The sequence below is a fragment of the Schistocerca cancellata genome, chromosome 2 (genome assembly GCF_023864275.1).
Source record: "Schistocerca cancellata isolate TAMUIC-IGC-003103 chromosome 2, iqSchCanc2.1, whole genome shotgun sequence".
Taxonomy (NCBI): Eukaryota; Metazoa; Arthropoda; class Insecta; order Orthoptera; family Acrididae; genus Schistocerca; species Schistocerca cancellata.
In genome coordinates this window covers 259,095,950-259,109,141 of record NC_064627.1, presented here as the reverse complement: position 1 = coordinate 259,109,141, position 13,192 = coordinate 259,095,950, and the positions used below count along the sequence as shown (strand labels likewise).

General features: G+C 41.8%; 1 protein-coding gene across 2 annotated transcripts in view; it reads right to left on the bottom strand.

Annotated features, from left to right (window-relative positions):
* The window catches only part of LOC126161596 (long-chain-fatty-acid--CoA ligase 1), a 493,689-nt gene that overhangs the window by 174,824 nt on the left and 305,673 nt on the right, over positions 1-13,192 (bottom strand). Inside the window, exon 1 of one of the 2 annotated variants that reach the window (XM_049917544.1) lies at positions 8,573-8,706. The exons of the other annotated variant lie outside the window; for it this stretch is intronic. The gene's annotated coding sequence lies outside the window, so the exon portion shown is untranslated. Of the gene's footprint in view, positions 1-8,572; positions 8,707-13,192 lie in introns of those variants that run through there. 2 annotated transcript variants of the gene reach the window in all.

Genomic DNA, 13,192 nt, shown 5'->3' with positions numbered 1-13,192 from the left:
AGTAACAAGACGTAACAGCCTTGCGCATTATCGAATACACACTTACATCACTTAATAACGCATAAAAATGGTTCAAATGGCTCTGAGCACTATAGGACTTAACATCTGAGGTCATCAGTCCGCTAGACTTAGAACTACTCAAACCCAACTAACCTAAGGACATCACACACAGCCATGCCCGAGGCGGGATTCGAGCCTGCTACCGTAGCAGCAGCGCGGTTCCAGACTGAAGCGCCTAGAACCGCTCGGCCATAACGGCCGGCAATAACGCATAGAAATAAGGACAAATATTAGCTTCTTATCGCGTACGTATCAAATTTTGTACACTAATGAATGATTCCCGTCGTTTGTGAGTTTAGGCGAACGCTAAGCTTTTCAATGGTATTATGCACGTTCGAATAGGAAGCACTCAATCTGTTGTGGTGTATGACTATATCTCACTTTGACTGTGTTATTTTGGAAGAGAAATTGCATTTCAAAAGCCAGGAGTCACCGTGTTTGGAAACGGCGGAAATATGGTAACAGAGCAATAAAGTCAATAAAAGATATATGTCTAACAAATGTGGTTTCATACAGTGAGAATGTGACCCACTTGATATTGCATCACGTTGAACAAAGAGATGCGTTACTGAAACTGGCGAAAGTTACTAAGCTGCATTAAAATGCTATGAAAACATGCGACTTGTTAAGACAATGAATGAAATTTTATATCGAGATAGTGACTTTGTGGATAGAACAGAAGAAATGGAATAGCTTTTCATGGAATACGAAAAAGTGCTGTACAGACGGTTCTGAGACGTTAGGTAATGTAACTATACTAGAGGTGACCAGAAGATTTCAGGCGTTCTTTTGACGTCTTAGTACAAGAAATATAGAATTTTTCCCCTTTCTGGAATCAACGAAAAGTGTGTTAAAATTCGCTATGGAGCGCACCAAGAGGGCTAGTGAGAATGTCGCGTCGATCACCCTCACTTTTCACCCAGAAAGGAATTAATATAAACTTTGAACATTTCGAGACTTTAGGAAGCGAGTATCACTTCAAGTGGAAAGACAAAGATTTTGATATTACTCGACAAAGCGAATCGTCGGCCCATCAACAAATGTTGTCACATGACATTGTACAGCCATTGTTCCAGTGGAAAATATTGTGTGTTGTTATATACCTCGGTCAGAACAAGATAAACTACTGCGAGAAATGCCATCTCGATCCGCGAGAACTTGCAGTTGTCTTGAAATTTGCAGATGATGAAAAGGAGAGAAAGGAGCGATAGTGCTGACGGGAAAGGTGCAGAATGTGAAAGTGAAATGATGAAGTTGAGAAAGTCGATGGTGTGCATGAGGGACACGATGCTGGGTGAAGTGGGATCCAGGTATCTACACCAAACAAGAACTAAGTACACCCAAATGCCCCATTGTCGATGTGGATAAATGTCCAATAGCAATTTATGGGACACCTATCGTATTATAAATTAAAATACCTCCACCGCGTTTTTCTGTCTGTATGTGAAAGGTAATCTCAAACTACGGCAGGGATTTTGGTACGGTTTTCATAGAGAGACCGATTCACAAGTTCACGAGGAAGGTTTGTGTATATAAATTACAAATATTTCGTGCAAACTGACTGCCCTATCACGATCATTGTCAATTAAGTAGTGCTTCTGAGAAATTTGCTTTGATCGTTGAAGTTATTCTAGAATTTGGAGGTAATATTCATTTATCTAACGTTGTTTTGCGAGTATTAATTGTAACTGTGCGCAGGAGCCCGCAAACAAAGTTACCGCTACGCCAGACAAGAACTTAGTGCTACCTGTGCGAAAGTGGAGCGATTCACAAGTTAAGATTAATACGTACTTCGCAGCTTTTTATCGAACAGAACAGCAATGCTAGCAAGTAAACTCGTCAAACGATTTTTCTCTCTCTGGGATTTGTTTTGGCACCTTACAATCATTTACGAACGAGACGACAGTTTCAAAAATGATCTTGGATTTATTACATAAAAGTGAAGCTCTAAAATTAAAACGGACAGTTGCATAAAGACAAAAGGGGGATTCATACACGTTACATTGTGAATAAATGTTAAAAAAGTGACTGTGTACGAGGCATATTGTTAAAAAAAAGGGGCCAGACAGTGTTTAATTATTGTGCTATACAGTGCATTTTCTTATAGGCGTACATAGTGTGACAGCGCTCTCTGCCCCTCTTCCCTGTTTTTCGGGTATAAACGCGATGGTGCTGCCACCCTGGGGGGGCAGGTCTTAAGTTTGATTTGCCAGGTAGTACAAGGACGTTTCCACAAAAACAAGAATTCATAACTAATTTGTGGAAGGTAGACATATAACATCGAGCAAATTGCAAGAACCACGACGTTGTGGTTGGGCGCTCACGGTGTTGGACTGCAAAGCGGAAGATCTGTGTTCAAATCGGCCTGGTTTTTTTTTCCGTTGCAAGTAAATATGTAATGAATAGTGAGAGCAGGCGAGATGCCGCACAGACTTCTCATACAAATCAAACCAACAAACAAATGGATGTGAACTATGTTACAACAAAGGAATTCAAGAGTCAAAACTACCAAAACTGAAGGCAAGAGTCATAACATGTGGTACTTGCGTAGAACAAATACAGTATGAGTTACTACGTCTGAAGGTCCCTTCATTACACCTGGCTTTGCAAACGTTACACCACGACACAGAGAGAAATTTGAAAGCAGTGAACAGACACCTCAGTGACCGGACAGACAGTTCATAATTTAGTGAAAAAAATGGGGCACGAGGGAGATTTGAATACAGATCTTCCCCTTCGCAGTCTATCACCGTGACCACATAATCACAACGCCGTGGCTATTCAAATTTGCTCTATACTGAATATCTTGAGCTTGGACTGTGCACTGTTTCTATTTTTCTTTTTTTCGCAGTTCAGTGCACCTTCTTCCTGTTTTCATGCTTGATCTGTGTTCAGTTTTTGACGGGCTATCCACTGAGCTATGTTACCGCTTAAGTCTGTGGGGAGTTGCGATGGGGAGTTTCCCTTGTTAGTAGTAAATGTTACTTTCCACAATGGATGTCGTATTCAGTATTATTCAGGTTCAGGATCCGACTTACACTTAGCACCTCCCTGAAATGCATGTTTTTTTTTAATTTAAGTCAACAACAATTAACGAATTCTTAATAATATTTTATTGTATTATATTTTTGTATTATATTGTATAATATTTTATTGTATAACGCAGTGCGGAGGGTGATTACTTGTACGGGAAATCTAGCGGCACCTATCACATTCAAACGTGCATACTATCCACGTGTAAGGAAACGGTCCACTGCATCTGCAAGAGTACACATGAGGCATGGGCAGCCTTTGGTGATCCGCAGACCTGATTCACGTTCCTACTTCACCTCGCCGGCCGCCTCATCACGTGACGCTAGAACAGCGCTCCTAGCGCATGAAGTCAAAACTAATGTCCATGACAATGTTTACGAGGTAATGCACCGATATGAATGGTAGCCTTTTCGCAACACGCTACAGCAACAAAACTCTATGCCTCAAAGCATCCGCTTTTTTTTTTTTTAGTACATTCATTTTATTTTCACCCCATCTTCAGATATATACACTTATTTACGCGCCGTGAACATTTCTTTCCTTACGACGTTTTGCAATAAATGCTTTAAAAATTTTCGTTGCAAAATTTTGTAAAACCGTTAGTAAAAAAAATGTTCACAGCTGAAGACACGATATATAAAAATAAACGACTATAAAAGCTACTGGCTGCGAGTAACTCATTATAAATTACCTTCAGTTTCAGCAGCTGTAGACGTAACAGCTGACAAGAATCCATACATCCACGGATAATATAAAAAATGAATGTATGCATTTCGGTATGTATGTACTACATATCCTCCTAAACCACTGGACCGATTTCAACCAAATGGTTCAAATGGCTCTGAGCACTATGGGATTTAACATCTATGGTCATCAGTCCCCTAGAACTTAGAACTACTTAAACCTAACTAACCTAAGGACAGCACACAACACCCAGTCATCTCGAGGCAGAGAAAATCCCTGACCCCGCCGGGAATCGAACCCGGGCGCGGGAAGCGAGAACGCTACTGCACGACCACGAGCTACGGACGATTTCAACCAAATTGGTACACAGATCACTTACTGTCTGGAGAGAATCGCTGTGGGGGTGAGAACCACCAACCTATCAAAAGGATGGGGGTGAAAAAGCAATGTAACCCACGACACGTGAATTCCCGTACTTTAGTCATTTACTTGAGAATGAGAGCTCTTGGTGAACTGCAACAAACTTTGTAGATAATTTCAAACCTTTACGAAACTTTTCTTGTTAACAACCCACACAAAATGAAAAAGAAGAAAAGTTTATCGCTTACTATGTTCTCACTGATCATGCAGTAAAACTGATGCCTGAAGCATGACGTTTAATTTATTATTTCTTTACTTGCAACCCATTTTGCAGGCAGCATTCACATGTACCATTGAACGTTCCACGAAAATTATATCAGTTCAGGAGATATGACGTCATAAGCACTGGGTTTCGTGAAAAACTGCCGTATCATACAAAACGTTTAAATTTATCACTTCGTTGTTACGAACTATATTCATAATACATTTCGCGGAGAGCAGCCCCGCGTATCACTAGATGTGCCTGGAAAAATATATCACTGTACAGCAAATAGTTCAAGGATACGATGTCAAACATTGAGCTGCGTGAAAATGAAACTACAGTTCAAGCCTCGCTATAGATGCAGTTGAAATGTGTTAAATGTATGTAGCACAGCTGACATGTGCATACGTGGGCTAATCCTAGACATCTGGAAAGATATCAGTGAAACTTTGTACATATATTAGTTGCCATCTGGAAAAGAATACTGTGCGAACAAGAACCATATGCAGCAGAGAGAGAGAGAGAGAGAGAGAGAGAGAGAGAGAGAGAGAAGCAACGGATGAGCAGGGGGGGGGGGTGAAGGAAGGGACGAGCAGAGAGGAGTGAAGGGGGGATGGACAGAAAGGGGAGGGGGGGTTAGTTTCGCTGGAATAAATACACTCTCTAACAGTGCTAGGCACTCAGCTAGTTTTCTTTTTAATAATGTCAACAAGAGGAAAAAATAGAAGAAAATATGGTAACGAGACAGGCAAACCTAGTAGTAAAAACAATCAGGAGTAACTTTGTGATATTTGGCCACAGGCAGGTCATATTAGAATTTGAAATTTAGTGCGTTAATTTCCACAAACACTGACAGCAAAAATTTCTTATATATTTCTTCAAAAGTACTTCTGACGACTGATCGCTTGGGTGAGGACTGTTGCTGTAACACTAAGAAAATTAACATTCACTGGTCTGCGTTATGGGCTGCAGTCTCGAGGCGAGTCGAGGGCCGGCGGAAAAAAATACCGAAAAAGTGTACAGGGTGGAGTACAATACGGATGCCTCGCTCTCCCAGGAGTTTCTTCCCACGCCGGATTGAAACCAGTCGGGGACGGCGCCGGTTTTCCACCCAAGATATACATGAAGACAGCAGCAGTGCTCGAAAATTTATTTACGCTTCGTCTAAAGCGTTCCAAGTGTCCGGGAGGTACTTCCATAATACTGTAAATAGCTGTAGACATCTATAGACTAATGACGACGTGGAACTCTATGTCAGACGGGTTATAGTAACGTATAATCTTCACCACATGGCGGCACTGGTCGACACTGATTTAACTATCTTCCATTGCTCAGAGCTATTCTCGAGCTCTCGACCCTTTGACGTCTAGTCGTCTTAGCTAGTACGGCTGATCAAGACAAAACTGATTATTCTCAGCTCATCTCGTCTGACTATGCCCACAGCTTCCTCCGACCTCAATTTTCGAGAGTGGAATGTGATTACCACGCACTCCGTTCTAGTTTTCTGCTTCACCACACTGATTACGAACTTTATCAAGGGAATAAAAAAATAAGTAAACTTTTAATACGCTCGCGTTAATGAGCGAGTTTAGGTCAATTCCAGTAGTCAGCTGTGTTGTCGAAAGCCGAACGTATTTCCTACGAAGTGCGTTGCGTCAGCGACTGAACACAGTCGGTCGCGAAATATATACGTGGGATCTTTTAATATTAACTAGTTCCCAAACCGTTGATATCCAAACGAAGCTTTCAATAAGGCAAAGTATAGAAAGGGTCCGAGGATTTTGTAATGTGGTAGATACACCAAACATTTTCCTTTTCCGAGATAATTTAACAAAGTGGTATTAACATGTTTAAAGATTTTTACGTTTTTCCAGGACTCTCGAATAATGTTAGAATGATCATAGTTCCATTACAACACGATAATAGTGTTTGTACATGGACAAATGTTAGGAACATTGGCCATATGCAAAATACTGACGTCCTTTGTATGCACACACGTGGACAGGGAATAATAAGACACAAAGACTTACTATCCCTTTTACATCCTGAACATTTCAAAATATTTAAACGTGGTTTGTAGCATCTTACAATTTATGTAGAGTGGGTTGCATAACACGTTACATTATTTTCAGTATAGCGAAAAGGGTTCGACTTCTGATATTACGGAAAGGGGGCACATAATTTTGTTATATGATTTATATTCTTAACTTACCGACCGCGTTACTGAAGGTTCCATAAATTGAACTCTATACTTTTTATGGTATTAGGAAGATCATCGTGAAAGATTATTGTGAAATAACGGTGGTTAATGTTGTCGTTGAAATCTTTCGCAAACGTATCCAAGAAACGAGTGGGATGGCTGCCTGTATTCCGCACTCCAGTGTAATTAGCGCCAAGCGAGGCACTCCCACGTCGTTATATGCAGCGGACATTAAACACGAGCACATACATCTATTTGAAATGTGTTTTCCTAATTTCCCTCGGATACGCTAAATGTTAACGCACAGTTGTAATCGACCCCGCATGTTGACCTATAAAGTACGACAAAGTAGATTTAACTTTGTTCTCAGAAGACCAAGACCATGTTCTTGTTGCCTGCAACAGCCTGTCACGAAATCCCCACTTGGCTGTGTTTATACCGCAAAGTAGATTCCAGCCGCCTCGCCTCTCGTTTGTAGCACGTCTAAGATAAATTTTTGGGAAAATGTTCAGTACTAAAAATAAAAAGCGTTGTATCACTGTATTCACCTTTTCAAGAGCTTTCGAAAACTTAAATTAGCTATATTAACGCATTGAAAATTGCGCACTTGCTCCAACATCTGAGCTGATTCGCTAATTAATGGTAATACCCGTACAACAAAATTACCTTATCTTGTGCTTGCTGTAATTTGCGGAAAACGTTATTTCGATATCAGAATATAGAAGGGGTCATCGTTTCACTATACATTGAGCGTGTCAATTTGTTCTGGCCATCATAAATAACATTGTCCAGAAGCACAATACAGGGACATCAACCAGCACGATCGCCTTTCTTGTAGTTTTGTTCGTCACGAAGATATGGACAGCAGTAATTAGCATCATATAGCACTATTTACTTGGTAATCCACTTACTCTCAAAGTCCTGTTCAGAAAATGATCACAGTGTACCACTCGCGTAACACATAATTGGCTGATACTTAGGGTAACGTAACTCTTCCACCCGCTGAAGGCGACAGTAAATAATGAAAATTCCCAATGGTCATTCCGTAAACCTTCTTCAGTTGAGTCTTTGTTGAACACTACGTACAACAACGAAGTGATGCAGTTTCCAATCGAGAACTGTTTTTACTATACAGAACGTATCGTTTAAAAGTACTACAATACCGTACGATATGTATCTGTATTGTCAATAAAAAACATTAATGCAATTACTGTTTTGCTATATTGTATTCCCCATAAATGAGTAGAACTTCCACCGCCTCCTTGTTGGTGCACGTTGTACTGTCACAAAACTTCAACTGATGGCTGTTGACTGAATGAGTGGTGTGTATTTTCCCTGTGTTTCCATTTGTTTACTGTCACGTAGTGGCCGAGTTACGTTATTCCGGCTAGCTGCACTGCGTGACAGCACAGTAGAATAAAGTTAGTTTGGTCTTACGTTTTTAATAACTCAATTTTTACGTGAGAGGCGCACTATGATAAGTTTTTGAGCAGATGTTGAGGAAACTAGGTTACGAGATAAATAATTAGGGTGCTATTCAAAAAAAGACACTGTTGTTCATAGCGTCGTTAACGACCAAAGTTACAACAAAGACAACCGTGCTGGTTGACGTCCATCTGATAGCTACACGTTTGCTTGATATGCTTTTTATTTCGCTTCTGGATGAAAAGTTATTTGGTGTGTTCAAGACATATGGGGCGCATACACACACACACTATGTATACAAGTCGAAATAATGCTCATGATATAGTATAGCACTAAACTCTGCACTATTGTCACAGTCTCCGAAGTCTCAGTAGCAGATTCCTTCCAGAAACACGTCAATAACAGCGAACTTTCGCGGAAGCCTTTGCCACCAACCCTCAAACACACATCCCGATTGTCCTCGGCCACCTGCTGAAACGACGGAGAACAGATACTGGCGTACCGAGAAGAAGAAGAAGAAGAAGAAAGCTGGCAATGTGTGCTGGTACCTGAGCGCGGTCAGACGATCGGGGCAGGCGTCGGCACACCAACTAAAGTAACCGGTCAGGCACGGCAGAGCGCGCGTCTCATGGCTACGCCTCGGCGCCGCGGACAACACTGGCCTAGGCGGCAGCGTCCACCCCGCCGCGGGCACAATCGCGCACTCTCCACCACCGGGGCACGCTGCCAGGGGCCCAAGGACGTCCCGCCGCCGAACTCACCTATATCTGGCTGGCCGCCTCGCCGTGTCCGTGACTCACTCGTCACTTGTATCCGCACTACCAGCAGTTCGATTACCGGCCGGAATCATCCTGTCGTTGGACTTTCACTGTTTCTATAAACTGAGACGGAAGAGTCATGGCATACCTGCTTATAGCGTGTCCCACATCCTTTTTCCAGGCCCAGTGAAGCAACTAGACTGGCTCTGAGCACTATGGGACTTAACATCTGAGGTCATCAGTCCCCTAGAACTTATAACTACTTAAGCCTAACTAACCTAAGGACATCACACACATCCATGCCCGAGGCGGGATTCGAACCTGCGACCGTAGCGGTCGCGCGGTTTCAGACTAGAACCGCTCGGCCAACAGCGGCCGGCCGACCAGCTTCGACATCTCATTAATGCCATCTTCAGGCCCCTGTGCGCTCTTTGTGTAATCAGATACATCGACGCATGTATAACCACAGCCATCAATATCTACATTCCATGAATTTTTTGTGGAGTGTGTACTTAATTGCAGTTGTTGTCAAGTCTTCGAAGTACAACGGCTCCATTTATGCTTACATCGATGTACAGCACATGGAGTGCTCAGGGTCCTGAAGACGGCATCAATGAGATGCCGAAAGTGGCTGTAGAAATAAAATAACTTCTGAAAACATACGACTGACGGTGACTTTTCTTTGGTAAATATCTGACTGTCGCTACACCGTATCCACAATGGATCAACAGAGATTAGAACTGGTTCCAAAGTCATGGAACACGACAACGATCGGGAAAGCGGTGCGCTGACTAGATGCCCCTCCATACCTCATCAAGGACGCTATTGGCAGAGGATGACATGGCGGTAGGTCGGTTCCTATTGACCCATCTAGAGCAAGAAAGCAGAACTTTCCCTTTACTCCCACCTTTCTCCCCACGCCTCTGGCTACTTTCATTTGCAGAAAAATTTGTTTAGATACCTCGAACCGTTGACGCTGTATAGGTAATTATGGTGAAGTTGCCAAGTCATTAAGGTTTGAATTTGCTCCTAGTGTTTTGTTAAAACGGTGCTTATGTGATGTAAGCACAACATCGAAATTAAAACAGGACTTCCCACTGTAATTCGACATTATTTAACCTTTCATTTAAATCGTCCAGTGCTGTGATGTGGAGTCTTGTAACTTGATGAGGACAGGGAAAGTTATAACGTCCAGAAATTACTCCTGCGACGCCTCTCTTTTGAGTCGAATGGAGGCAGTTTCTCTGAACAGTGACATATTTCAGCGTGCGCCAGTCGCCGCCAGCAGATAATTTTGTCCCAAGTTGCGACACGATTAAGATGTCGTCATCTACTCCATTGACAGCTGCTTATGACAAGACGTCACCTAAACTGACTTCCTTGGCGTCTCAGATCTGCTGACAAAATGAACGCAGCAGCGACAGGAAAAAAAGAACGCTGTGACAAATGCATATCACCAGTGACATCTGGAAAAACACTGTCACGTATATACGGAAATACATCATTCATGTCTGACCGCGTCTTATATCACTGCTTTATTAGGTCGCTGAAATCAACAGATCACTTATTACTAATAATTTACGTTCGCTGACGTAGCTCATCATTACAACATCTGCCAGAATGAGACAAAATTCTCATGGAAGCACAAACATTACACATACATGGCAATAACGGTAGAAACACTTACAAACATTTACATTTGAACCCACGTAGCATGTAAAACGCCCTCATACACTGTACTGTGTCACAAAACAGTGTGAAATGTATTCGCAACAACCATCAGCTCTATAATGGAATGACAACAATGTAGACTTGTTCCTGTCTCTATGTATCTCCTCCATGTCCGAACAACATCGCTTTGGTTCACTCCGAGATGCCTAGTCACTTCCCTTGTTGAGAGCCTTTCCTGTCACAAAGTAACAATGCGGACGCGATCGAACCGCGGTAATGACCGTCTAGGCATGGTTGAACTACAGACAACATGAGCCGTGTACCTGGAAAAGATCGGCTGTGGACCCCTCGTCTATTAGGCGCTGCTCATGCATGGCTGTTTACATCTTTGGGCGTATTTAGTGACATCTCTGAATAGTCAAAGGGACTGTGTCTGTGATAAAATATCCAGAGTTAACGTCTATCTTCAGGAGTTCTGGGAACCGGGGTGATGCAAAACATTTTTTGATGTTTGTACATTTTATTATCTTTGCAATAAGCACTGAGGTTCTTTACATCTAAATTATGAAAATACAGTGAAGACTTGATCAGACCGTGAAGCCATTAGTTGTGTCACCAGCTTGTTCAGTGAAGTTAGGAAGCCTGTATTTTACGATCTACGCAGATCAAAATGCCTTACAACTAGAGGGAACATCTTGCCGTTTTTCTGGTTGAAGGCACCTGCTGCAGCAGAGAAGAAGCTGCTTGATTTAGTTGGATCTTTCAAGACATCAATGAAGTCCTTTTCCACAACTGCTTCTGCCTTAGTTCGAGCACATATCAGCTTCTTAGCCAATTTAGAATGATAAAAAAAAACTTACATAATTTATTTCGACAATCCATACTTCTGTAGCTGATATTTTGTTTGAATGTATGAAGAACTATTGTTAGCTCACCTGCAACATTTTCATGTCGTTATTGCCATTACCAAAATATATTGTTGTTGTGGTCGTCAGTCCAGAGACTGGTTTGATGCAGCTCTCCATGCTACTCTATCCTGTGCAAGCTTCTTCATCTCCCAGAACCTACTGCAACCTACATCCTTCTGAATCTGCTTAGGGTATTCATCTATTGGTCTCTCTCTATGATTTTCACCCTCCACTCTGCCCTCCAGTACTAAATTGGTGATCCCTTGATGCCTCAGTACGTGTCCTACCAACCGATCCCTTCTTCTGGTCAAGGTGTGCCACAAATTTCTCTTCTCCCTAATTCTGTTCAATACTTCCTCATTAGTTATTTGATCTACCCATCTAATCTTCAGCATTCTTCTGTAGCACCACATTTCGAAAGCTTCTATACTCTTCTTGTCTAAACTATTTATCGTCCACGTTTTACTACCATACATGGCTACACTCCATACAAATACTTTGAGAAACGACTTCCTGACACTTAAATCTATACTCGATGTTAACAAATTTCTCTTCTTCAGAAACGCTTTCCTTGCCATTGCCAGTCTACATTTTATATCCTCCCTACTTCGACCATCATCATTTATTTTGCTCCCCAAATAGCAAAACTCATATACTACTTAAACGTCTCATTTCCTAATCTAATTCCCTCAGCATCACCCGGCTTAATTCGACTACATTCCATTATCCTCGTTTTGCCTTTGTTGATGTTCATATTATATCCTCCTTTCAAGACACTGCCCATTCCGTTCAACTGCTCTTCCAAGTCCTTTGCTGTGTCTGACAGAATTACAATGTCATCGGCGAACCTCAAAGATTTTTATTTCTTCTCTATGGATTTTAATTCCTACTTCCGAATTTTTCTTTAGTTTCCTTTAATGCTTGCTCAATATACATATTGAATAACATCGGGGATAGGCTGCAACCCTGTCTCACTCCCTTCCCAACCACTGCTTCTGTTTCATGCCCCTCGACTCTTATAACTGCCATCTGATTTCTGTGTAAATAGCCTTTCGCTCCGTGTATTTTACCCCTGCCACCTTCAGAATTTGAAATAGAGTATTCCAGTCAACATTGTCAAAAGCTTTCTCTAAGTCTACAAATGCTAGAAACGTAGGTTGGCCTTTCCTTAATCTTTCTTCTAAGATAAATCGTAGGGTCAGTTTTGCGTCACGTGTTCCAACATTTCTACGGAATCCAAACTGATTTTCCCAGAGGTCGGCTTCTACCAATTCTTCCATTCGTCTGTAAGGAATTCGTGTTATTATTTTGCAGCCGTGGCTTATTAAACTGATAGTTCTGTAATTTTCAAATCTGTCAACACCTGCTTTCTTTGGGATTGGAATTATTATATTGTTCTTGAATTCTGAGGGTATTTCGCCTGTCTCATACATCTTGCTCACCAGATTATAGATTTTGTCAGGGCTGACTCTCCCAAGCCTATCAGTAGTTCTAATGGAATGTTGTCTACTCGCGGGGCCTTGTTTGGGCTTAGGACTTTCAGTGCTCTGTCAAACTCTACACGCAGTATCATATCTCCCATTTCATCTTCATCTACATCCTCTTCCATTTCCATAATATTGTCCTCAAGTACATCACCTTTGTACAGACCCTCTATATAATCCTTCCACCTTTCTGCTTTCTCTTCTTTGCTTCAAAAATATCTGAGCAAATTTGAGGACACCTTCACTTCTTTTTCGTTCCGATTATGAACCTCCACAAATGACTGTTGGCTGCAGCCGACATTACCATTCTTAAGTCACGATTACATAACGCACAATAACACTGCGTG